This window comes from Ursus arctos, unplaced genomic scaffold (genome assembly GCF_023065955.2).
Source record: "Ursus arctos isolate Adak ecotype North America unplaced genomic scaffold, UrsArc2.0 scaffold_26, whole genome shotgun sequence".
Lineage (NCBI taxonomy): Eukaryota > Metazoa > Chordata > Mammalia > Carnivora > Ursidae > Ursus > Ursus arctos.
In genome coordinates, this window is record NW_026622941.1 from 41,290,750 (window position 1) to 41,317,196 (window position 26,447).

Consider the following 26,447-nt stretch of genomic DNA (forward strand, 5'->3'; position numbering starts at 1 on the left):
TTCCTAGAAGGGCTCTGAAAATTATACGCAGAGTTCCAAAATGTCAATTTAGGACACTCAGTAATGTATTTGTTCTTTGAAAGGCACCAACTGCAGGTATCTCTATAACCATATCAGCTGATCTACTCTAGGGACTAAAACGAGATTCAGAATTCCTAGAAGCCACTTGAAAAGGACAAATCAATGAGCAGGATGTATTTCAAGGTCAGCTTACATTCTGTGGAATACAACTAACTAAAAGTGCTATGTTTCAGTCCCTAAAAGCCTTAGGCAAATCTTAGACAAGCTTTCTAGTCTTCATTCCTTCATCTATAAAACGGGAATCACATTTGCTATCTAGAGTAAATATGTGAGAAAATATTCTGGAAACCACAAGGGACTAAAATTGATGTACAGGATTAACATTAATTTTCCCTCATAAACTCTAGCCACGGATTAGTGGCAAAGAATATCCTGGGCCCTATCCTGGAGACCTACTGCTGCGATTAACATTCGCCCCAGACGAACCTTTAAAAGAATCTTAAGAGATGTACCAAATTAGGGGCGCGTGGGCGGCTCAGTCAGTTAAGCGTCTGCCTTGGGCTCAGGTCATGATCCTGGAGTTCTGGGATTGAGGCCCTCCTGCGGCAACCTGCTTGGCAGGAAAGCCGCTTCTCCCTCTCCCTCCGCTCCTCCCCCCACTCGTGCTCGCGCGTGCGCACACTCCCTCTCTCGCTCTCTCTCGCTCTCCCTCTCAAATAAATAATCTTTTACAAAAATGTATTTTGATTCACTTATAGAATTTGTACCTGTATTCACCAGAACAGCTAAAGTGAAAAAGAATGACAACCCAAAAGCTAGCAAGGATGTGGAACAGCCAGAACTCCTACCCTTTGCCAGTGGGAGTGTAAAATAACACAGCCAATTTAGAAAAAGGTTTGGCTGTTTCTTATAAAAGTAAACATCTATCTGCCCTTTGATCCAACAATTCTACTCATAGGTGTTTATCCAAGAGAAACGAAAATATAAGTCCACTCAAGGCTTGTACATAAATGCTCACAGCATAAAAGCAAAAATGGGAGAGAATCCAAATGTTTGTAATCAAGAGAACGGGACGCACAAACTGTGGCATATTCCCACAATGGAATACCAGTCAGCAAAGCAAACGGATGCAACAACATGGATGCATCGCGCAGACATAATACTGAACAGAAGCAGCTAGATAAAAAGAATATATAATGTATGATTCCATTTATATGATGTTCTCAAACAGGCAAAGCTAAGGAGAACAGTGGTTTCCTGGCAGGGCAGAGACTGACTTGGATGATATACAAGGGAACTTTCTGGGGAGATAAAAATGTTCTATAGAACGCTAAGTGTGTGGGTTACATGGCAATTCTTTATACGCACCCTCGGCAGGAGACATTCTCCCCAAACATTACAGAATCATTACATTCAGGCAAAAACCACCATTGACAGGAAAATGGCTGAATGCCTATAAATTTTAGAAACATTATAAATTCTTATGGAAAACAAAATAAGCAGAAAATTTTCTGATTATTGTCTTAACAATCCACATAGGATTAATAAACATTTAATGGCATAAATGCTTAAAAAGGGGGGGGCGCTGGGGGAGGGAAGAGAAAAGAAAGAAACTTCTCTTTCTGCTGGTGTCTAAATAGCAAGGCTATAGGTTATTAGTTGAATCCGGGCACCTGAGATGCAAACCAGTTTTTATGAAACACAAGTTTCTTGTTGCTAAAAAGTATTTCAAAGGCTAGAAAAGCAAAGGGTGCTTTCCTCTCCCTGAGGTCTGGAGGTGTGTGTGCTTTGCTCAAAGGACTGGGGTTGAGTGGAGAAGGTGAGGAATCCTTCTTTCTGTCTATATTGTCAGGTGAAACATACTACGGATCCCTTGAGACTATATAAAACTGTGGAAGCACTGGGTTTCCTAGAAAAGTACTAACCCAGTTCTTCCATTTCTCAAAATCAGGAAGCTACCAATCCTCCCACAACAAATAGTACAGAAAATAAAGCAAAACACTACAAAACTTCAGAAACATGGTGCTAGTCTTTGGGAGACTTTGTTGCCTTATCATTCTCAACAAGTATCTCGATACCTATCATGCTCAAATACACCACAGCTGACGACGCCTTGAAAGATTAGGGAAGATTATCAGGAATCAAGGCAAATCGGATTTTGCAACATAGCAACAGCTCAAACTTTTAGAATGTAGGGTGGTTTTTTTTTTTCTTCTCAAATATTACTGCCTAGCAAGGTTAATACATAGCAATAGTCCCTAGTCTTCTCAATATAATGTGGCTTTACACCTAATCCCTCATGACTAAGCAATTTGATGCTGAAATTTTAAAAATGACTCTAAAAGTTACCCCTAAAATTAGCTTACTCTAAACAGCCAAACCATGGGGCGCCTGGGTGGCACAGCAGTTAAGCGTCTGCCTTCAGCTCAGGGCGTGATCCCAGCGTTATGGGATCGAGCCCCACATCAGGCTCCTCTGCTGGGAGCCTGCATCTTCCTCTCCCACTCCCCCTGCCTGTGTTCCCTCTCTCGCTGGCTGTCTCTCTGTCGAATAAATAAATAAAATCTTTAAAACAAAATCTTAAAAAAAAAAAACACCAAAAAAACACAAAACAGCCAAATACACAAAACTATATTTTCTCATCAGAGATTTTAAGATCTTGGGGCGCCTGGGTGGCTCAGTCGGTTGAGTATCTGCCTTCCTTCGGCTCAGGTTATGATCCCGGGATCCTGGGATCGAGGCCCACAGGGGGTTCCCTGCTCTGCGGGGAGCCTGCTTCTCTCTCTCCCTCTGCCATCCTCCCCACCCCCCACCCCCGCTTGTGCTCTGTGGCTCTCCCTGTCGAATAAATAAAATAAAACCTTTTAAAAAAAAGAGAGAGATTTTAAGATCCAAAAACCTCAAATATATTTGAATTACTCATGTTCTTGCTACACTGCATTTCTTTTTCTCTGCTGTGGGAGCAAGAGCACCATTCAGTTCCACATTCCTAGAGATGGAGGCTAAAGGTCACTGGTGAGCACAGTTCTAGGACCCTGTCTATAGCAAAACAGTAACAGATTAAGTAAGCAACAATTTTGGAAATTCAAAAGTCTACTCCTTCTCAGAGGTAAACTGAGCATTGATTAGGAAAACCCACTCTGGGGGCGCCTGGGTGGCTCAGTCGTTAAGCGTCTGCCTTCGGCTCAGGGTGTGATCCCGGCGTTCTGGGATCGAGCTCTGTATTGGGATCCCTGCTCAGTGGGGAACCCGCTTCTCCTTCTGTTCCCTGCTCTTGCTCTCTATCTCAAATAAATAAATAAAAATCTTTTTTAAAAATTTTAAGAAAAAATGACTTGGATGAGGACACTGAAGAGGACGATGATCAAATATATAAATGATAGGATGAGAAAGCAAATATCCCGTACGATAGAATCAACTTTTAAAGTAATTCTAATTGGCTGGAACAGGAGGCTAAATCTAACGAGGTAAGATTTAATAAGGATAAATATAACATCACGCACTTAGAACTAAAAACAGCAAAATGGGCCAATACATGTGAGATAGACTAGGACTTTGCAATCTATTTCAATGAGATGAACGGTGTAACACGGCTGCCAAAAATGCTGATAGCAGGTTTTGTTAAAAACAAAGTCTGATAAGGGAAATGACATTCTTCTCTATGCAAATCAGACTACACTTGAGTACTGTGCTTAGTTCTGAGCGCGGACTTTTAAAAGGAGGACTTTAAGGGGCGACTGGGTGGCTCAGTTAAGTGTCTGACTCTTGGTTTTGTCCCAGGTCCTGATCTTAGGGCTGTGGGATCGACCCCCACATTGAGCTCCGCACTTAGTGCGGAACCTGCTTGTCCCTTTTCCTCTGCTCTTCCCCCCGCTCACTCTCTCTCTCATAAATAAAAATAAAATCTTTTAAATTAAAAGAGAGAGAGAGAGGACTTTAGGAATCTAAGTAAAGAGTGAGGGGACCTGGAGTCATGCCATCTGAAGAGGAAGTAAAGGAAATGAGGATGTTTGTCTGAAGCAAAGTCTTGTTAGGTCTGCTCCATAAAGAGATTTAATCATCAGTTCAGGGTTGGACAAGCTGACCTTTATCTCCTCCAAATCAATTCTATTATTTTATTATTCTAAAAAGAATAAATGTTTTGAGGCTGTTTGGGTTTTAGCAGCTGCACTGAGATAAGCTTAGGGTTCCTACGGATTATTAGAAAGTAGTAATTGGTATACAGTAGCCTCTAGCAGGCGGAAATCTCACTATTGCCCTGTGATTATAGTCCAACGTCTATTCCACAGCATCTGCTACAGAAGCTAGCAGCCGAATGGTAACTACACAAGCCTATACACTGGCTAGACCGACTGGCTTGTAAACCTGTCTACGCAGTTGTTGTTGTTTTTAATTTCATTTTGACCCTTGAGTATTTGCCATGACAAAACAAGGACTAAATGAATCATCATAAAGGCACGGACAACATCTAGGCATGCAAACTCTTCTGTATACCAAATCCAAAAGACTCATCACTGTTGTTTTCTTTAACATAGACAATTTCTAAAATTGCTATTCTCGGGATGCCTGGGTGGCTCAGTTGGTTAAGTGGCTGCCTTTGGCTCAGATCATGATCCCAGAGTCCTGGGACTGAGTCCCACATCGGGCTCCTTGCTCCGGGGGGAGCCTACTTGTCCCTCTGCCTGCCGCTCCCCCTGCTTGTGCTAACAAATAAATAAAATCTTAAAAAAAAAAAAAATTAATGGTATTCTCAGTTAAAGTCAAAACATACAAGGTTTTGAATTCTTAGAAAAAGCCCACATCTTATTTAGCCAAACATGATTCTAATGAACTACACTCTCAGAATACATTCTTCTAAACTAGGTATGAACCAGCCGGTAAGTAGAACACAAGTTTCCTGAGGTACTGGTAACTCCCTTTCTAAAAAGAAAACTTCAATTATTCGTTCAAATATTTATTGAGTACCTACTAGTGCCAGACACTATTCTAAGTACTAGAAACTATGTATCAATTTTTTTAAGTGAAATTATTTTCCTTCTTTCTTTTATTCCCCCGCCCTTTGGTCTTCCATGTTTCAGTAATAGGCAATGAATGGGACATCTTTTTAGTTCTTACAATTTAACGCAAAGTTTATATCATCTGTTCTCCATCCTGTACTCACTTCCCCCTAACCAATTTATTAAGTTCTTTTCAATTTATGCTTAACTTATACTAAACAGTTGCTAGACAGTCCCTATCTATAGCACAGCAAATGCTGGACACAGACCTTCGGGGAGAAATGGAAATAAATGAAATCTGAGTGATCCAAATGTAGCCTTGTTCTTTGTTGTTGTGGGTTTTTGGGTTTTTTTTAGCAGGGAGGGGCAGAGGGCAAGGGAGAGAGAGAACCTTTTTTAAGATTTTATGTATTTATTTTGAGAGCGAGCACGCGCGTGCACGCACATGTGAGCAGAAGGGAAAGGGAGAGAAAGAATATCAAGCAGACTCCACACTGAGCATGGAGCCAGACTCAGGGCTCAATCTCATGACTGTGAGATCATGACCCAAGCAGAAATCGGAGTCTGACGCTTAACGGACTAAGCCACCCAGGCACCCCGGGAGTAATCTTTAAGGATAGTCAGCTTTCACTTTTGTGTCTTGGGGAACCTTCTTGAACTGCCATATGATTTCACTCATATCTGGACTCTAAATAAACAAATGAGTAAACAAACAAAAGGCAGAATCAGACCTGTGGAGAACTGATGACTGCCAAAGGGAAGAGGGGAGGGAGGGGATGGGCAAAATGGGTGAAGGGGAGGGGAAGATACAGGCATCCAGTTATGGAACGAGTAAGTCACGGGGATAAAAGGTGCAGCGTAAGGAATACAGTCAGTAATACTGTAAGAGCGTAGTATGGTGACGGATGGCAGCTACACCTGTGGTGAACACACCATGACATACAGAGAAGTGGAATCATTGTGTTGTACACCTGATACTAATGTAATACTGTATGTAAATTATACTCAAATTTTAAAAATGTAAATAATAAATAAATTAATTAAAAAACAGGTTAATGCTATAAAAACTACACTGCCAATGAAACACACTTATTTTCACTCTTCTGGTAAAGAAACAGTAGTAAAGAATTTGAACAATGTGGTTAGATCCAAAGAATAAGCAACTGGGTAAAAAAACAAAAGTGTGAGACAGTAAGAGAAAAAGAGAGTCTGGCCCCGTTAAGAGAATAATAGGACGACCACCTCTTTCCTCCATCTTTTTCTAGTCCTACGGCTTTCAATTTTCTTCTTTTCTTTTTTACTTAAAAAAATATATTATTTATTTGTCAGAGAGAGAGGGCACAAGCAGGGGGAGTGGCAGGCAAAGGGAGACACAGGCGTCCCTCAAATTTGTCTGAATACCATTTACATTAAGTGACTGGGGGTGGGCGGCAGAGGAAGAGGGAGAGAGAGAATCTTAAGAAGGCCTGACGTGGGGCTCAATCCCACAACCCTGACATCATGACCGGAGCCGAAATCAAGAGCTGGACACTTAACCGACTGAGCCAGCCAGGCGCCCCGAGTTAGTCATTTTTATATTAAGACCCAGTACGTGTCTACAGAACTGAAACAAGTTTCACAAAACAATACTTCTTACTGTTGGTATTTTCTATTTGACTTCAGTTTGTAAAATGCTGACCACAACCAGCAGTTTGAAAACACTGCTGCTCATCTTTTCCTTAAAACTGCGCTAAAGGGGCACCTGGGGGGCTCAGTCCGTTTAGCGTCTGCCTTCAGCTCAGGTCATGATCCTGGGGTCCTTGGATTGAGCCCCACATCGGGCTCCCTGCTCAGCAGGGAGCCTGCTTCTCCCTCTCCCTCTCCCTGCTTGTGCTCTTTCTCTGTCAAATAAATAAATAAAATCTTAACAAAACAAAACAAAAAAAACTTTGCACTAAATTAAATTAATTTACAGTCCCTTCAACAGTATTCAAAAAACTAATATAGGGGCACCTGGGTGGCTCAGTTGGTTAAGTGTCTGCTTGGGTCATGATCCCAGGACCCTGGGATGGAGCCCCGAGTTGGGCTCCCTGCTCAGCTGGGAGTCTGCTTCTCTCTCTCCCTCTGCCCACGCACTCTCTCTCAAATAAATTAAAAAATCTTCTTTTTTTTCTTTTGGTGGGCAGCAAACCAAGGTGTATTGAGTGATAGTAAAGTGATAGTACAAAGCTTCTCAGGAGGGAGGGGACCCGAGAGGGTTGCCCTAAATTTAAAAATCTTAAAACAAAACAAAACAAAACAAACAACTAACACAATAAAAGACAAGTCTTCCAGATCAGACTGTCATTCAGCTACTTAAGAAGAGATCTACTCTAACAGATAATTAACCAAATACAGACTCACACAAAGAGTAAACACAGACGGTACCCAACAGGAAAGTAGCTCTTATTAGCTCCCCTTTGGCTCTCTCATTTTTAAACTCATAGAGCACAGAACTCTTCACTGCAAAGCAACAAAGAGCAATGCTAAATTCAACGGCCAGCATGGTAGCACTGAAGACTGTCTTAAAAACTGCAATCCCGATCCTGCTTTTTAAGTCAGAAAATATTTGGAAGTAAAATAGTTCTCAAGTCATTTTCTGCCGTAACTCGTAGACTGCGTAACTAAATTAAAAGGAGTCAGGTCTGTATGGAAGGCATATAAATAGCAGTGGCTGTCAACCTTGGGTGCATATTAACAATCATGGCGGGGGTGGGGGGCTGGTTAAAACTTCTTTCCAGGCCACATCCTGTGCCAATTAAATCAGAAGGGGGAGGGGAGATCGTGAGCTTAATTACTAAATGCTATGTCTTAATAAGTCAACGAAATGGGTTTGATCTCTGTCATCTAAGATGACCACCTCTCTATACCAAAATCTGATTTTATAGAGGTCCTCACTGAGCCATCCTGAAACATCATCTCTAAGGGAAAGGGAGTTTGTTCAGGTCTATGCATATGCATATATCACCAAAGCCAACTACTAAAGGGAAACACTCAGCTTGACATTGAATCACTAAATCTCTTCAATCTTTTTTTTTTTTTTTTCATTTATTCAGCAAATGTCTTTGAGCACCTATTATCTTCTGGGTCTATTTTAGGTGGCAGGGCTAGAACAATAATCAAGTTATAGATGAGGTCCCCTTACAAAGTATTGCATCATTGTCTAAATTTCTATCTCTGCACAGCAATAAATCATACTGCATTATTCTATAAATACCTATTGTTTTCCTACATTCCAGTTCATTGTCCTTACAGTATTACAAGTAAGCATAAATTATTTTAAAATATAGAGCAAAAATGATGTAACTCAGAAAGGCTTAGTATATCTCTAGCAGGTGTTTTATGCAACTCTGCCCCGAGCAGCCTAACTCCACGACGCCCTTCCAACTTCAAACCTGGGGTGCAGACTGTCCAGTGGGTAGGACATTAGAAGGCAAGTGAGCAGCAGACTAAAACACCACGTCGGACTTTATGCGGACGCTGCCCCGACAGAGATACTGGTCATCCGACAAGTCTCTCTTTAGAAACAGTACTTCTAAAACTTCTTTCTAGATCTCAATTCTGGGCTTACTGTTCTTTAAGCACTTTAAGAAGTACTTCTAGATATGAACCATTCTATTTCTTCACAATTATGAGAGACCAGCGGTTTGAAAGTCGTCATTCATTACGTATATCTCAAAGTTTACCCCAAAATGAAGCTAATTTCTCTCCCCCCACCCCAGTCTCTGAATCTTCCTCATTTCTACTCTGCTGAATTATTTGCCAATTACTACTTACTTACTTCTAGAGCAATGTGCTTTTTATTTTCCTTTAGCTTAGAAAGTCACTAAAAAAAAACCTTCTCACTTCAAACTTGTCTGCAAGCCTTACTACTTTGGAAGCTGAAAAGTATCTGACCAATGTCAGATACAAATCTACTTCCAGAAAACTCGTAAGATATTACAAGTTTAATCAAAGAGATCCGAATCAGCAAAGCCCCACCTCAGGAGATTTGCCAGATATAGGCCTGCTTTCTCAGTTTTTTTCCTACATTACAGGATTAGCTCTTACCAGCCTATAAATCTCATTAAAACACTGCTAATTGAAAACATCACCTGTGGCATCATTAGTACCAGGCTCTTCTATTAAATTTGAAATTACCGACTCTTCGCATTAGGTGATGAATGGCAGCCTGCAACAATATGCGTGGGTTATATATTCCAAGAATCTGACAATTTTGATATAGAAAGTGGAACTCCCATTTCAGTATTCAAAATCTGGTATCTACCATCATAGTATGACTATATGGGAAAACAACAAGGGAAACCACACTTAGACCCTTATGGTGCTGAGCCTCGAAGCTTCTTTTCAGGTCCAAATGTCTACCAGTTTGTTGTTTGGGTTCCCTCCAGTTCAGCTTCCCTCCCTCTTCATGGGCAAGCATCACTCCGCACCTATCCTTTGAGGGTCTTCTGCCATGCTTGTCCCATCCCCACTACCACGGCCTCGCTTCAAAGCCCCCAAATCTCCCTGGTCTCCCATTCCTCCCCGCAGTGGAAGACAAGGCTAGATCTTTTTGTTTTTTTAAGGTTTTAACTGCTAATGACTTTTGGGAAAATCCTAAAGCTACGAGAGCATTAGTCCTATGAAATGGTAAAAAGGTTTTAGCTATCTCTCTCCCCTTCATGCTCACAGTGGTAAGACTCTGCAAATTGCTCTTCCTTCAGACCATACTTGATGAAAGCCCAGTCTTCTAAAATGGCCAACACACTCCCTCAAGGTATCTCAAATTAGGCCTGATGATGTAATCCGAGCAGAACTGTTATTTGCTCCCTTTCTTTTATGGATAGTAGACAGACGAAAGTATAATTTGCATTTCTAAAGATATGCAGAGCAGAAGATACCCAGTTCACTAAGCTTCAACCCTTCTCTGGAATGATAACTAGCTTTTTATCATTATCCTCCAATCTGCAGTCAGAGTAACCTTTAAAAATGTAAATTTGAAATGTCATTACTCTGTTGACGACTCTTCATCACTTCCCAGGGAAATCATGGTAAAGCACTAGCTCCTCAACTGGGTTCCCAAGGTCTTTCCAAAGTGGACCCAGTTTACCTTTTCATGTCTCATCTCTCATATGTCCCACATCTCTGTCCCCCTTTTAAAAGTTCCAGCCAACAAACGAACAAACTGCAGTTCCTTTCCCTTGTTCTTCACTCCCACTCAACTGTTGCCACAGATTTTTTTACACATAAATTCACATTTAACCCATATAATAAAGCTGCGGGGCAGGAGGAACTGTCTCCCCCTCCTCGCTTGCCAGTGGAGAAAACTGAGACTCAAGTAATAGGAGAGGTTACACAGCTTGTGAAAAGCAGATATAAATCCGAGTTTATGCATCCATTCATCCAATAAATACTTTTGTGAGCACTTATGTGCCTCCTTGGCACTGTTTCAGGCCGTGGGGAAACAGTAAACAAATTTTATCCAAATTTTGTCCTTCTTTATTATAACTCAATGACTGGCAGAAAGCAGCAGCTGTTCAAAAGATTCCTGGTGGGGGGCGCCTGGGTGGCTCAGTCCATTAAGCCTCCGACTCTTGATTTCCACTCAGGTCATGATCTCAGGGGTGTGAGATCCTGCCCCTCAGGGAGGGTATGGAGCGTGGAGCCTGCTCAAGATTCTCTCTCTCGGGGTGCCACGGTGGTTGGGCATCAGGTCATGATCTCAGGGTCCTGGGATGGAGCCCTACATCAGGCTCCCTGCTCAGTGGGGAGTCTGCTTGTCCCTCTACCTCTGCCACCTCTTCTCAGCTTGTGTTCTCTCCCTCTCTCTCTCACCCTCTCTCTCGCTAATAAACACATAAAAGTAAAAAATAAAAATAAAAAAAAGATTCTCTCTCTCCCTCTCCCACTCTTCATAAAAAAAACAAAACAAAAAACAACAAAAACATTCCTGAGGAAAAAAGCATCATCAAAAGCTTCCATTCAATGCTTCAAAGATATTTCTAAAGGTGGTGTGTTCCAACACTTCCATGTGGCTATTGGTTCAATTCATACTACGAGAATGATGGTATCAATAACTGACTTCACAAAAATATTAAATACTTAAATACCTACATAACTTCGCCTCCTTGATGCCTCTCAGGGATAGCAAATGGACCAGACTCAAAGAACTCTTGCTTTTCCTACCCAGCCTACCTCCCTGCCATGTTTCTCACCCTTGTATTGGATGGCAATATGATCAATCAAAATGCTCAAACGAGGGGCGCATGGCTGGCTCAGCCAGTAGAGCATGTGACTCTTGATCTCTGGGTTGTGAGGTTGAGCCCCATGTTGGGTATAGAGATTACTTAAAAATTTTTAATTGTTATTTATGTATGTATGTATGTATATAGTCTCCATGCCCAATGTGGGCCTTGACCTCTCTCTCAAATAAATAAAAAATCTAAAAAAAATTAATAATAGCATTTATTGAACATTTACTGTTTGCCTGATGCTGTCCTAATTATCTTACATATATTAACTCATTTAATCTTCATAATAACCCCATGAGGTAGGTACTACTATTATCTCTTAAATTAAAGCAAGAGAGGTTAAAGTTAACTTGCCCAATACTGATGGAACCAGAATTCAAGCTCCTAAATCTGGTTCCAGACCTCACTATGCCAGGCTGCCTCTTGCAAAAAGGAGACTAAAGATACAGAGATCAGTTCAAAGTTAATTCAATAGCCCAAGTAAGAAATGATAATCTGAACCAGCAATGAAAGTAGGGAGACAAAGGGACAAATTCAAAAGATATTCAGATAAGACCTAAACAGAGTGCTATATCATGTTCAAGAACTGAAAGACGGATAAAGGTGTCAATTTTTCCAAAATTGATCTATAGATTCAATAAATTCAATTTGACACATTAATTCAAAAATGTGTACCAATGAGCAAAGCCAAGAAGAGCTAAGATACTCTTTTTTTAAGATTTTATTTATTTATTTATTTTAGAGAGAGTATACACACACAAGTAGGGGGAGGAGCAGAGGGAAAAGGACAAGCAGACTCAGAGCTGAGTGGAGGCCAATGCCGGACTTGATCTCATGACCCTGAGACCATGACCTGAGCTGAAACCAAGAGTCGGATGCTTAACCAACTGAGCCACCCCAGGCGCCCAGAGCCAAGATACTCTTGAAGAAGAACAAGACTAGAGATTTATCCTGTCAGATATCAAGAGTTATTTCAAAGCATTAGTAATTAAGACATCATGGAATTGACTCAGATAAATTAACCTATATAACAGAATACAGAGCCCATAAAACAACTCTGCATATACAAAAATTTGATTTACGACAGAGGTGGTATTGCTGCTCAGTGAAGAAAGTTTGAACTTTTCAAAAAATAATGCTGGGAAAAAGTCAACATCTATATGGGAGGAAAAATGGAATTGGAGCCTCACCAACACTCAGTACGAAAATCATTATTTTTAAAAATTAATTCTAAATGGATTAAAGACTTAAGCATGAAAATAAAAAATGTAAAACTTATTTTTTTTAAGATTTTATTGATTGATTTGAGAAAGACAGAACACAAGTGCGGGGGCAGGAGGGTGCAGAGGGGGAGGGAGAGGGAGAGAGATTCTTGAGCAGACTCCATGCTGAACACAGAATACGACTTGGGGCTGGATCTCAGGACCCTGAGATCATGACCTGAGCTAAAACCAAAAGTCTGACGCTTAACAGACTGAGCCAGCCAGGCGCCTCAGAAATGTAAAACTTTCAGAAGACACTGATAGGAGAATAACTCTATTACCTTAGAGTAGGAAGAATTTCTTAGATGAAATAAAAATCATATGCCATCAAGGAAAAGATTTGATAAGTTATAATACATTAAATTTAGAACTTTGGAACCAAAGACACATAAAGTGAAATAACAATCCATAAACAGGAAGAATACCAGCTATACAGATAACTGACAAAAAATGAGGACTCAAAATATATTTAAAACTCCTACAAATTAATATGAAAAAGACCAAACCCCACCTCCCCCCCAAAAAAAAAACTTGAATACTTAATTCTCAGGAGAAAACAGGATTAGCTAGTAAACATATTAAAAAGGTGCTCAGACTCATCAAAAATCAGGAAAATGCAAATAAAACCACGATGAAATTCACATCCGCTGACAAAAATTAAAACACTGACTAAATAAGTACTGGTTAGGATATATAACAACATAAACACTTAAACTCCCAAGTATACCAGGGAAAACAATTTAGTATTATTTTGTATAAAGATACACAAACTTCATAATCCAGCAATTACATTAATCCTACAATCCCCCTGCCCTGAATTATCTTCTTTCTCCACCTTTGCATGGCCAAACCTTACTCTTCTTTCAGATACCCCCTCAGGAGGTAAAAGTAGTATTTCTATGCTCTGAACTCCTACAGCACTTTATAAGTGTTTTGGCATATCAGTTTCTAGCCTGTATCATACCTACTTATATACATGTCTCATCTTCTCTAGCAAATTGTAAGCAAATAGAGACAAAAACCTGCTTGATTTGTCTTTTAATCCTATAGCACCAGACACAGCACTGCATATAGGAGCATACGGTAAAGACTCAAAGCTACACAGCCAAGCTGTACAAAACCTAGCATTCAAAAGGCACTCAAATATTTGTGGAATGAAGAAAAATCTGCTGAGTGACTGAATCAACCAAGACTTGATGTGCACACCAAGCACGAACTAGCAGCGAAAGGAAAATCGGAACAACAATTTGTGTATCCAAAGTCCCCAATCTATCTTTCTCCCAGATTCTAGCTCCGTGATGCATCAGGAGAACCAGCTCTCAGCTACAAATGGCAATTACTGCCCAGAAGGCGGACAAAGAAAGAGGGCAGGGCAGGAGGAGGAGGAAAAAAGAAAGAAGGTAACAAAGTAGGAGAAGGAAGGAACGGCAACACTGACTGGAGGGCATCTTCCGTAAGAATTATTAGAGCGAGAAACTGTAAGGAAGCAAAGAAAAATTTACAGACCTTTGGTAAAAAAGGCAATGAATGATAGGACAACTTAAAAAGATGAGGAAAGCTAGCCAGCAATCGTTATGTGCTGGACACTTTTTTCCTTAAATTTATGATGCGCTATTTCAGACATGTAAAAAGGAAAAAAAGTCTGATCGATACCTGTGTACGCTGCACTCAGTTTAAGAAACAGAGCACTAACAGGTGAAGCCCTCTGTGTCCTTCTCCCATTATGCCCCCCTCCGACTTCCAGAGGCAACAGCAACCTGAATTTTGAGTTAAACATTCTTACTCATTTCTTTTCTTCTTCTTTTTTAAGATTTTATTAATTTATTTGACAGAGAGAGAGACAGCGAGAGAGGGAACACAAGCAAGGGGAGGGAGAGAGGGAGAAGCAGGCTTCCCACTGAGCGGGGAGCCCGATGCGGGGCTCGATCCCAGGACCCTGGGACCATGACCCGAGCCGAAGGCAGACGCTTAACGGCTGAGCCACCCAGGCGCCCCCACTAGTTGCCTTTCAAACAAAATAAGGAGTGAGTGAGTTCAGTTCACATACCCAACAAATCCACACAAACTACCTGGTAGGTACACCCTTCTAAAACATGGTATACTGCCTTCGTGGAACATTTATTCTAGTTGGGGAAAGAGGCAAACAAATGAATAAGACATCAGATGTTCAGAAAAAGATAAAGCAGAGTGGAGAAGGCAGAGTACCGGCGAGAAGGGGGCGCTTGCTCTTTTATGTGAAAGTGGCTACGGAACCTCTCCCTGATAAAGTGACATTTGAGCAGAAACCTAAAGGAAGTGGGGAATGCAAAAGGCTGTTTCAGGAAGAGTAACAGCAAATGCAAAGGTCCTGAGGTGGGAGTGTGCATAGTGTTTTAGGAATTGCAAGACAGCCAGATGTGGCTGGGACAGAGCCGGCTGTGAGGAGAGTCCATACAGACGCGATGATTAGAAGGGCATCCTGTGTACACCAGAACCAGAACTGAGGCTTGAATTCAAAGTGAGATGCAAAATCATTGGACAGTTTTTGAAAGAAAAAATAACTTATTTATTTTTTTCTCTACATTTTAAATAAGGTGATCCTATCACCTTGATGATTTAATGATCATAAATATATCATTTAAACAGGGACACTTGGGGGAGCGAACGAAGGCGTTATTAGTAGTTACCACAGGACAAAAGACATTAACAAGATCTTAATTTTTTTTTTTAAGACCTTAATTTTAGGGGCGCCTGGGTGGCACAGTGGTTAAGCGTCTGCCTTCGGCTCAGGGCGTGATCCCAGCGTTATGGGATCGAGCCCCACATCAGGCTCTTCTGCTATGAGCCTGCTTCTTCCTCTCCCACTCCCCCTGCTGTGTTCCCTCTCTCGCTGGCTGTCTCTATCTCTGTCAAATAAATAAATAAAATCTTTAAAAAAAAAAAAAAAAGACCTTAATTTTAGGGGCGCCTGGGTGGCTCAGTCGTTGAGCGTCTGCCTTCGGCTCAGGGTGTGATCCCGGCGTTCTGGGATAGAGCCCCACATCAGGCTCCTCCACTGGGAGCCTGCTTCTTCCTCTCCCACTCCCCCTGCCTGTGTTCCCTCTCTCGCTGGCTGTCTCTCTAATAAATAAATAAAATCTTTAAAAAAAAAAAAAAAAAGACCTTAATTTTAAAAGGCTTCTTTGCACAGCCAGTTTGAAGGCGTTTTTCTGGCCAAATCTGGAACAATCTGATCAAAATATAGAGTGGTAGTAAAAGATTACAACATACTGAATAAAGTAAAAATCTCCGAGGCAACATTGTTAAACATAAATAAAGAGGGAAAAGTTCCTTCTTACAGCAGAAAGCCAACCAATAAATGTAGAAGGAAAGACATAATTAGAAAATCATCATTTAGCAATCATCATAAAGAAAACTGATTGGGGCAAGAATCATCCACAAATGGATAAAAGGTAGGTGAAAGTTTGAAAGTAACAAGATATTTTCACAGTCTCAGAATATATCCTAACAAGATACTTACTAATTACAAAAAGCAAAATAATAAATTTATAATCGAGAAAATTGGCACACACCACCTTAACTTAGTAGTCAGAATTAGCATTGCCAGTAACGGGACCAATCAATAGCACGTGCATCCTAATACGACAGAGAACTCAGCATCCCTTCTTAAGTAGTACACCCAAAGTGCATGACCTGAATCTATCATGAGCAAACAGTTCAAACAAACCCAAACTGAGGGATATTCTACAAAATAACCGGCCTATACTCATCAAGTTGTTAATATCATAAAAATACAGAGTCAGGGGCGCCTGGGTAGCTCAGTCAGTTAAGCCTCTGCGTTCGGCTCAGGTCATGATCCCAGTGTCCTGGGATCGAGACCCGCATGGGCTCTCTGCTCAGTGGGGACCCTGTTTCTCCCTCTCCCGATTCTTGCTGCTCCCCCTGCTTATGCTGGCTCTCTCTGCATGTCAAATAAATAAATAAAATCTCAAAAAAAAAAAAAAATACAGGGATGCCTGGGTGGCTTGGTCAGTTAAGCGGGTGCCTTCCACTCAGGTCATGATCTCAGGGTTCTGGGATCAAATCCCACATCGGGCTCCTTGCTCAGCAGGGAGCCTGCTTCTCCTCTGCCTGCTGCTCCCCCTGCTTGTACTCTCTCTCTGACAAATAAATAAAATCTTAAAAAAAAACAAAAAAAAACAAAAAAACAAAGAGTCAGGAACCGTTCTAGATTAAAAGAGACAAAAAACATGACAACTGAATCAATACAATATTGGATATTTTTCTGCTATAAAGGACATTATTGGGACAGTTGGCAAAATCTGAGTAAGGTCCACAGATTAGATCGCAATATCGTGTGCTAAGTTCCTAATTTTGATCATTATACTACAGTTATGTAAGAGAATACACACTGAAGGGGCACCTACGTGGCTCAGTCAGTTAAGTGCCTGCCTTCGGCTTGGGTCATGATCTCAGGGTCCTGGAACTGAGTCTGCATCGGGCTCCCTGCTCAGCAGGGGAGTCTGCTTCTCTCTCTGCCCCTCCCCTCAGTCGTGCACACACTCTCCCTCTCTCTCTCTCGCTCTCTCTCTCTCTCAAATAAATAAAATCCTTGAAAAACAAAAACCACACTGAAGCATTAGGTGTTAAGAGGCACTGCATCTGCAACTTAAACAGTTTATTATTTTTTTAAATCAAGTAGGCTCCATGCCCAGCATGGAGTCCAATGTGGGTCTCGAACTCACGACCCTGAGATCGAGACCTGAGCTGAGACCAAGAGTGAGACACTTAACCGACTCAGCCACCAAAGGAACCCCTTAAACAGTTCAGAAAAAAAAATTATAGGTGTTGGAGAGAAGAGGGAGGGAAAAAGATAAAACGAATACAGCAAAATGTTAACATCTGAGTAATCTCGGTGAAGAGTATTTACAAATTCTTTGTAGTGTTTTTGCAAGTCTGAAATTACTATTTTTTATAAACAAAATACACATGCACTTATAAAAGTTTCGGTGTAGAGAACAGGCTGCGGGGGTAACGAGTGCAGAGCTGGAAGCAGGGCTGGACCAATTAAAAGGCTGCTACAGATTAAGGCCAGCGGTCATGAAAGACGGCAAAGTAGGAAGCTCCAGGAATTGGTCCCTCCACCAAAAATAACTACTGAGCTGGCCAGAAATGCTTGAACCAACTACTTTGGAAACCTGGAATCTAGTCAAACATCAGCAGCATCCAAGGGAATGCCTGATGAAGAAAGACGCTGGTAAATGTTAGTGAATTTCAGCATTTGGCCTACCATCTATCTTCCCCCAGTTCCCAGTCCCATGGCAGGCAGCTGTGGGGACCATAGCCTGAGATCCTGTTGCAGGCTGCTGGTGTCCGGGTGGGACCCTGTCCTCCAAAAATCAAGGTTGTATGTTCTGATCACTGCTTTGGATTGCTGAAGAGCTGGCACACAGGCTGGCCACTGTACCAACCCCCGTGCCTGAGGTGGCTTCCTCAGCAGAGTCAGACAAGGGCATTTAAAGAAACAGAACATTCTTTTTTCCTCTCTTCTTATTAGATTCAGGCATTTAAGGGAATTTCTGTCAAATCACTGGCTGACCATGGACGTAACAGAAGAGACATCAGTGACCACATAAAACAAGGAACATACTCTTTGCAAAAATACTTTGGGAAAGTCACTAAACAAATGGATGACTTCAGCTTTAAATAAGTAACAACAGTAATCTCCAGGGAGGGAGTAGAATCTGATTTCCAGAGTTACCATATTACAATACTCAAAATGTCCAGTTCTAAACAAAAAAAATTACAAAATATATAAAGACAAAGGAAAGCATGGCCAATTCACAAGAAAAGAGAAATTGACAGAAACTATCCTTGAGCAAGCCCAGATACTAAACTTAATATCAAAAACCTTAAATATGCTCAAAGAGCTGAAGGAAACGTGGACAAATAACTAAAGGAAATCAGGAGAACCATGTATGAACAAGTAAAGAACAGCAATAAAAGATAAAAGTTATAAAAAGGAAACAAATAGAAAATCTGGACCCAAAAGTACAAGAGCTGGAATTAAAAATTCACTACAGGGATTCACATCAGATCAGCAGAATAAAGAATCAGCAAACTTGGAAGATAGCAAATTGAGATTACTCAGACTGAGGGGCAGAAAGAAAAATAAATGAAGAAAAACAAACAGAAATAAGAGGCCTATAACACACCATCAAGTGTAACAATGTACATATTATGAGATTCCCAGAGAAGAGGGAGAGGAAGACACAGAAAAAATTTTGAAGAAACAATGGTTAAGGGGGCGCCTGGGTGGCGCAGTCATTAAGCGTCTGCTTTCGGCTCAGGGCGTGATCCCGGTGCTCTGGGATCGAGCCCCACATCAGGCTCCTCCGCTAGGAGCCTGCTTCTTCCTCTCCCACTCCCCCTGCTTGTGATTCCTCTCTCGCTGGCTGTCTCTCTCTGTCAAATAAATAAATAAAATCTTTAAAAAAAATTAAAAAAAAAAAGAAAAAAACAAATAATGGTTAAAAACTTTCCACGTTGGGACGCCTGGTGGATGAGTCGGATAAGCATCTGCCTTTGGCTCAGGTCATGATCCCAGGGTCCTGGGATCAAGCCCCACATCAGGCTCCCTGCTCAGAGGGGACTCCGCTTCTCCCTCTCCCTCTGCCCTTCCCCACTTATGCAAGCACTCTCTCTCTAATAAATAAATAAAATCTATTAAAAAAAAAAAACACCTTTCCAAATCGATGAGACAGGAACCTACACATCCAAGGAGCTCAACAAACTTCGAAAGAATAAATTCAAAGAAAGCCACACCAATGTGCATTAGTTGGAAAACAGAATCTTCAAAGATCACATTTTGAGGGAACCTCAATGAACGTAACAGCCAATATCTCATCAGAAAACATGGAGGCCAGAAGGCAGTGGGATGATATGTGTAAAGTGATTAAACTAAAAACCAAGAATTCTAAAATGATGGAATAATTAAGCTATATTTCGACAAAAGCTACAGGAGTTCATTACTAGTAAACATGCCCTACAAGAAATGCTAAAGGGAATCCTTCAGCCTGAAATGAAACATTAGATGGTAACTCACAGGCATATGAAGAAAAAGGATCATTATACAGGTTACATAGGTAAATATAAAAGCTAGTATACTGTATTTTTGGTATGTAACTCCTCTTTTTGTTTCCTATACGATTTAAAATACAAATGCGTAAGGGTGCCTGACTGGCTCAGTCAGTGGAGCACATGACTCTTGATCTCAGGGTTGTAAGTTTAAGCCCCATGTTAGGTGTAGAACTTACTTAAAAAAAAAAAAAAAAAAGGACAAACGAATAAAACAATGATTATAAATCTATGGTAACAGGCACACAATGTATAAAGACATAATTGGTGAAAATAAGAAAATAAAAACAGGAAATGGAATTGGATAGGAACAGAGTTAATGTATGCTGTTCTTTAAAACTGAGATATAATTGACATAACAGTATATTAGTTTCACGTGTACGACATAATGATTTGATATCTATACATATTTATGTCTACTGCAAAATGATCACCAGAGTAAGTCTAGCTGGTATCAGATCAGATCGCTATATACTAAGGATGTTAACTGTAATCCCCACAGTAACCACTAAGAAAATAACTTAAAAAATATACAAAATTAAAAAAAGGAAATAAAGAGGGAATTAAAATGGTACCTTAGAAAAAATCAAACACAAAAGAAGAGTAATTGAAAAACAACAATAACAACAACACGACCTGTAGAAAACAAATAGCACAGGGCGCCTGGTGGCGTAGCTGGTTGAGCGTCCAACTCTTGATTTCAGCTCAGGTCATGACTTCAGGGTTGTGGGATGGAGCCCTACGTTGGTCTTTGTACTCAGCATGGAGACTGCTTGTCCCCCTTCTTCTGCTCCTCCCCCACTGCTGTCTCTCTCTCTCTAAACTAAATAAAATCTTAAAAAAAAAAAAATAGCACAATGACTGAAACTAGTCCTTCATTATCAGTAATCACTTTAAGTACAAATGGATTAACTCAATAATTAAAGACACAGATTGACAGAAAAGATTTTTTTTTAAATGACCAACCATATGTTGCTTACAGAAGACTCACTTTGGATACAACACACAAAGAGGCTAAAAGTGAAAGAATGGAAGAAGATATTCCATGCAAATAGTAACCGTAAGAGACCTGCAGTGACTAACCAAATATCAAACAAAATAGAACTTAAGTCAAAAGTTGTTATAAGAGACAAAGAAGGACTTTTATATTGATTTAAAAGACAATTTATCGGGGGCGCCTGGGTGGCGCAGTCGTTAAGCGTCTGCCTTCGGCTCAGGGCGTGATCCCAGCGTTCTGGGATCGAGCCCCACATCAGGCTCCTCTGCTGGGAGCCTGCTTCTTCCTCTCCCACTCCCCCTGCTTGTGTTCCCTCTCTTGCTGGCTGTTTCTCTGTCAAATTAATAAATAAAATCTTTAAAAAATAAAATAAAATAAAAGACAATTTATCAAAAAAATATAATTAAAGGGGTGCCTGGGTGGCACAGTCGGTTAAGTGTTAAGTGTCTGCCTTTGGCTCAGGTCACAATTCCGGGTCCTGGGATCAAGCCCAACATAGGGCTCTCTGCTCAGCTAGACACCTGCTCCTGCCTGCCACTCTGCCTGCTTGGGCATGCACTCTCTCCCTCTCTCCCTCTCTCTCTCTAATAAATAAATAAAATCTTGAAAAAGGAAAATATAAATATGTACACACCAAATAACACAGCCCCCAAATATAAGAAGCAAACACTGAAAGAATTGAAGGTAAAAATAGACATTTCTACCAGTGGTTAGAGACTTCAATACCCCCACTTTAAATAATGAGTAGGACATCTAGACAGAAGATCAATAAGGAAACAGAGGACTTGAACAACTTGAACAATTATAAATCAACTAGACCTCACAGAAATATACAGAACACTTCAACCAACAACAGGAAAATATATATTTTTCGCAAGCACACATAAAACATTCTCCAGGGTAGACCACATGTTTGGCCGTAAACCAATTCTCAGTAACTTTTAAAAAATCAAAATCATACCGATTTTCTCTGACCACAATGGAATGAAGCTAGGAATCAATAAAAGGAAAAGGAAAACTGCAAAATCTGCAAATATGTGGAAATTAAGCAACATACTCTGAAACAACCAATAAGTGAAAGAAAAAAAATCACTAGGGAAATTAGAAAATACTGAAATAAATGAAAACACAAGATATCGAAACTTATAGGACACAGTGAAAGCAGTACTTGGGGAAATTCATAGCTGTAAATGCCTACATAAAAAGGAAGAAAGACTTGAAATCAAATAATCTAACTTTACATCTTAAGGAAATATAAATAAATAAATAAATAAATAAGCAAACTAAATCCAAAACCAGCAGAAGGAAAGAAATAATAAAGATGATGAGGGAAAAATGAAGTAGAAAATAAAAAAAAAATAGTAATGAATCCACAAAACCAAAAGCCAGTTCTTTAAAAAGATCAACAAAACTGACAAACTTTTAGCTAGAGTGTCCAGGAAAAAAAGGGAGAAGACACAAATAAATAAATCAGAAATGAAAGTGGGCTATTACCACCAATTTTATAGAAATGAAAGGATTATTAAGAGAACACGATGAACAATTTTACACCAAAAAATAAGATAACTTAGATACAAAAATTTTTTCTAGAAACAAAATACTGAAACTGACTCAAGAAGAAGTAACAAATCTCAGTAAACCGATAACAAGAGATTGAATCGGTAATCAAAATCCTTTCAACAAAGAAAAGTCTAGAACCAGATCCCTTCATTGGCGAATTCTACCAAACACTTAAAGAATTAACAGCCATCTTGCTCAAACTCTTCCAAAAAAAGAGAACACTTTCCAACATTCTACAAGGCCAGCATTATCCAACACCAAAGCCAGACAGAAATAGCATGGGAAAGAACACCACAGACCGACATCCCTGAATAAAGACGGAAAAATCCTCAACAAAATACTGGCAAACTGAATCCAATGGCACATTAAAATGATTGTACACTATGACCAAGTAGGATTTCCCCAGTAATACAAGGTGGTTCAACATAAGGAAATCAGTGTAATCCACACGATCATCTCAATAGACACAGAAAAGTCCTGGATAAAATTTAACACATTTGCCTGAAAAACCCACTCAGCAAAACCTTGAAGACATTATGCTGAGTGAAATAAGGCAGTGACATAAGGACAAATGTGTACGATTCCACTAGCATGAGATTTCCAGAGTGTCAAACGCACAGAGACAGAAACTAGAACGGTGGTGCCAGAGACTAGGCGCATTAGTGGTTAATGAGTAGAGAGTTTCAGTTTGGGATGATGTAAAATTCTCGAGATGGATGGTGGTAGTAGTTGCACAACAATGTGAGTGTATTTAACGCCACTGAACTAACTGCACACTTAACAACAGCTAAAATGGTGAATCTAATGTGTATTTTACCATGATAAAGCATACACACACACACACACACGCACGCACACACGCACGCACACACACACAGAGCCAACCAGGAATAAAAGGAAACTTCCTTAACATTAAAAGGGCATTTATGAAAAATTCACAGCTCAATGGTGCAAGACTGATAGCTTTCGCTCTAAAATTAGGACTAAGATAAGGATGGCCACTTTCACCACTGCTGTTCAACACTGTACTGGAAGTCCTTGCAAGAACAATTATGCAAGAAAAAGAAATAAAAGGCATATAAATAGGAAAAGAAAAATGAAGCTATACATGATTCTACATATAGAAAATCCTGTAGGACCCAGAAAAATACTACCAGAGCTAATAAATGAATTCAGCAAAGTTGCAGGGTATGAGAGCAACACACACAAATAAATCAGTTGTTTCTACATACCAGCAATAAACAATCCCAAAAGAAAATTAAGAAAACAATTACATGTATAATAGCAACCCAAAGAATAAAATACACAGGAATAAATTTAACCAATGATATGAAAGACATGTACAGATCTTCCTGGACTTACAATGGGGTTATGTCCCAATAAACCGATCCTCAGTTGCAAATATTGTCAGTCAAATATGTATTTAATACATCTAACCGGGGCGCCTGGGTGGCGCAGTCGTTAAGCGTCTGCCTTCGGCTCAGGGCGTGATCCCAGAGTCCTGGGATGGAGCCCCGCATCAGGCTCCTCCGCTGGGAGCCTGCTTCTTCCTCTCCCACTCCCCCTGCCTGTGCTCCCTCTCTCACTGGCTGTCTCTCTGTCTGTGTCAAATCAAGCAATCATTAAAAAAAAGTACATTTAACCTACCAAACATCATAGCTTAGCCTAGCTTACTACCTTAAGTATACTCAGAACACTTAACATTAGCCTACAGCTGGGTAAAATCATCTTACAGTAAGCCTATTTTATAATAAAGTACTGAATATCATAGAACTTACCGAATACTGTACTGAAAGTAAAAAATGGAATGGTTGTATGGATACAGAGTAGTTACAAGCGTATCATTTGTTTTCGCTTGTGATCGCCTGGCAGACTGGGAGCTGTGGCTCACTGCCACTATCCAGCTTCATGAGAAAGTATTGTATTGCATCTCCCCAGCCCAGGAAAAGTTCAAAATTCAAGATTAGAAGTATGGTTTCTACTGAATGCATACCACTTTCCCACCATTGTAAAGTGAAAAAATCATAAGCTAAACCATCGTAACTTGGAGACCATATGTTGATGGGGCACCTGGCTGGCTCAGTCGGTAGAACGTGTGACTCTTGATCTCGGGGTTGTGAGTTTGAGCCCCACATTGGGTGGAGAGATCATTTAAAAATAAAATCTTAAAAAAAAAGTGGGGGCACCTGGGTGGCTTAGTCGGTTGAGTGGCCAACTCTTGGTTTTGGTTCAGGTCATGACCTCATGGGTAGTGGGATCAAGCCCCACAACATGCTCCGCACTCAGCTGGGAGTCTGCCTGAAGATCCTCCCCTCTGCTCCTCCCCCATGCACTCATGCATGCTCTAAAAATTAATTAATTAAAAAAAAAACCAAAACAACAAAAAAGGCTTGAATAGACACTTCTCCAAATAAGATACACATAGAAATGGCCAGCAAGCACATGAAAAGATGTTCAACTTCATGGTGACTAAGGAATACAACAAAACACAATCACAATGACATACCACTTCACCCTCCCTAGGATAGGTTTAATCAGAACAACAACAACAAAAACAGGAAAAAAGAAGTGCTGACAAGAGTGTAGAGAAATAGGACCACTAGCACGTTGCTGGTGGAACATAAACTGGTTCAGCTGCTGTGTAAAACAGCTTGACAGTTCTTGAAAAAGGTTCGTATATACTACACACCTATTAGAATGGCCAAAATCTGGAACCCTGACAACACCAAATACTGACAAGGATGTGGAGCAAAGGGAGCTCTCACTAATTTCCAGTGAGAATGCAAAATGGTACAGCCACTTTGGAGGACAGTTTGGCAGTTTCTTACAAAGCTAAACATACTCTTACTATATGATCTGGAATTGCATTCCTTGCTATTATTTACCCAAAGGAGTTGGAAACTCTCCCTACACAAAACCCTGCACATGGACGTTTTGTAACGGTTTTATTCATAATTGCCAACACTTTGAAGGAAACAAGATATCCTTCAGTAGATGAATGAATAAACTGTGATACATCCAGACCAGACTATTATTGAGCACTAAAAAGAAATTAGCTATCAAGCCATGAAAAGACATGGAGGCATGTTAAACGCATATTTCTAAGTGAAAGAAGCAAACCCGAAAAGGCTACATATTGCATGATTCCAATTATATGACATTCTATAAAGGCAAAATTGGAAACACTAAAAAAAAATCAGTGGCTGTCAGGGTTGAGTGGGGGAATGAATAGGCAGAACACAGGATTTTTAAGGCAGGGAAAATACTCTGTATGATACTCTAATGATGGATACACATCATTATATATTCGTCCAAAATCACAGAATGTATACCACCAAGAGTGAACTCTAAGGTGAACTACGGACTTTGGGTGATTATGGTATGTCAATGCAGGCTCATCAATGTAGGTACAGAGTGTGGACCACTGTGGTAAAGGCTGTTGATAAAAGAGGAGTATATACAAGCGTGGAGGCAGGGGGTATATGGCAAATCTCCGTACCTTCCTCTCACTATTTCTGTGGGCCTAAAATTGCTCTAAAAAGACTTTAAATTTAAAAAAAAAAAAAAGTTAAGCATTGAATTACCATATGACTCAGCAATTCCAGGCCTAGAAATATATCCAAAAGAAATGAAAACTTATGTCTAATAAGCATTGTGATTAGTCAATAATACTGTATTGCATATTTGAAAGTTGCTAAGAGAGTAGATCTTAAAAGTTCCCATCACAAGAAAACAATTTTTTTATAACTATGTATGGTGAAAGATGTTAACTAGACTTATCGTTCTGATCATTTTGCAATTTATACAAATATCTAATCATTATGTTCCGCACCTTAAACTAATACAACGTTATATATCAATTATACCCCAATTAAAAGAAATCTACACAGAAATTTGTACACGAATGCTTATAAATATTTCATGGTCATCTCCTTTATAAACATAATGATACACTAGCATTATTCATAAGAGTCAAAAGGTGGAAACAACCCCTACATCTACCAATGGATGAACAGATAAACGAGCTGTGATATCTATCTATCTATCTATAGATTATTCAGACATAAAAAGGAATGAAATACTGAAGTACTAATACATGCTACATTATGAATGGACCCTGAAAACATGATGCTAAGTGAAAGAAGTCAAATACAAAAGGTCACACATTATATGACTCCATTTATATGAAATATCCAGAATAGGTAAATCCTTACAGACGGACTGCCAGGGAGAAAGGGGAGGG

At 40.1% G+C, this 26,447-nt stretch overlaps 1 protein-coding gene across 6 annotated transcripts in view; it reads right to left on the bottom strand.

Annotated features, from left to right (window-relative positions):
• The window catches only part of TFCP2 (transcription factor CP2), a 48,677-nt gene that overhangs the window by 17,158 nt on the left and 5,072 nt on the right, over positions 1-26,447 (bottom strand). The gene's annotated exons all lie outside the window — the stretch shown is intronic.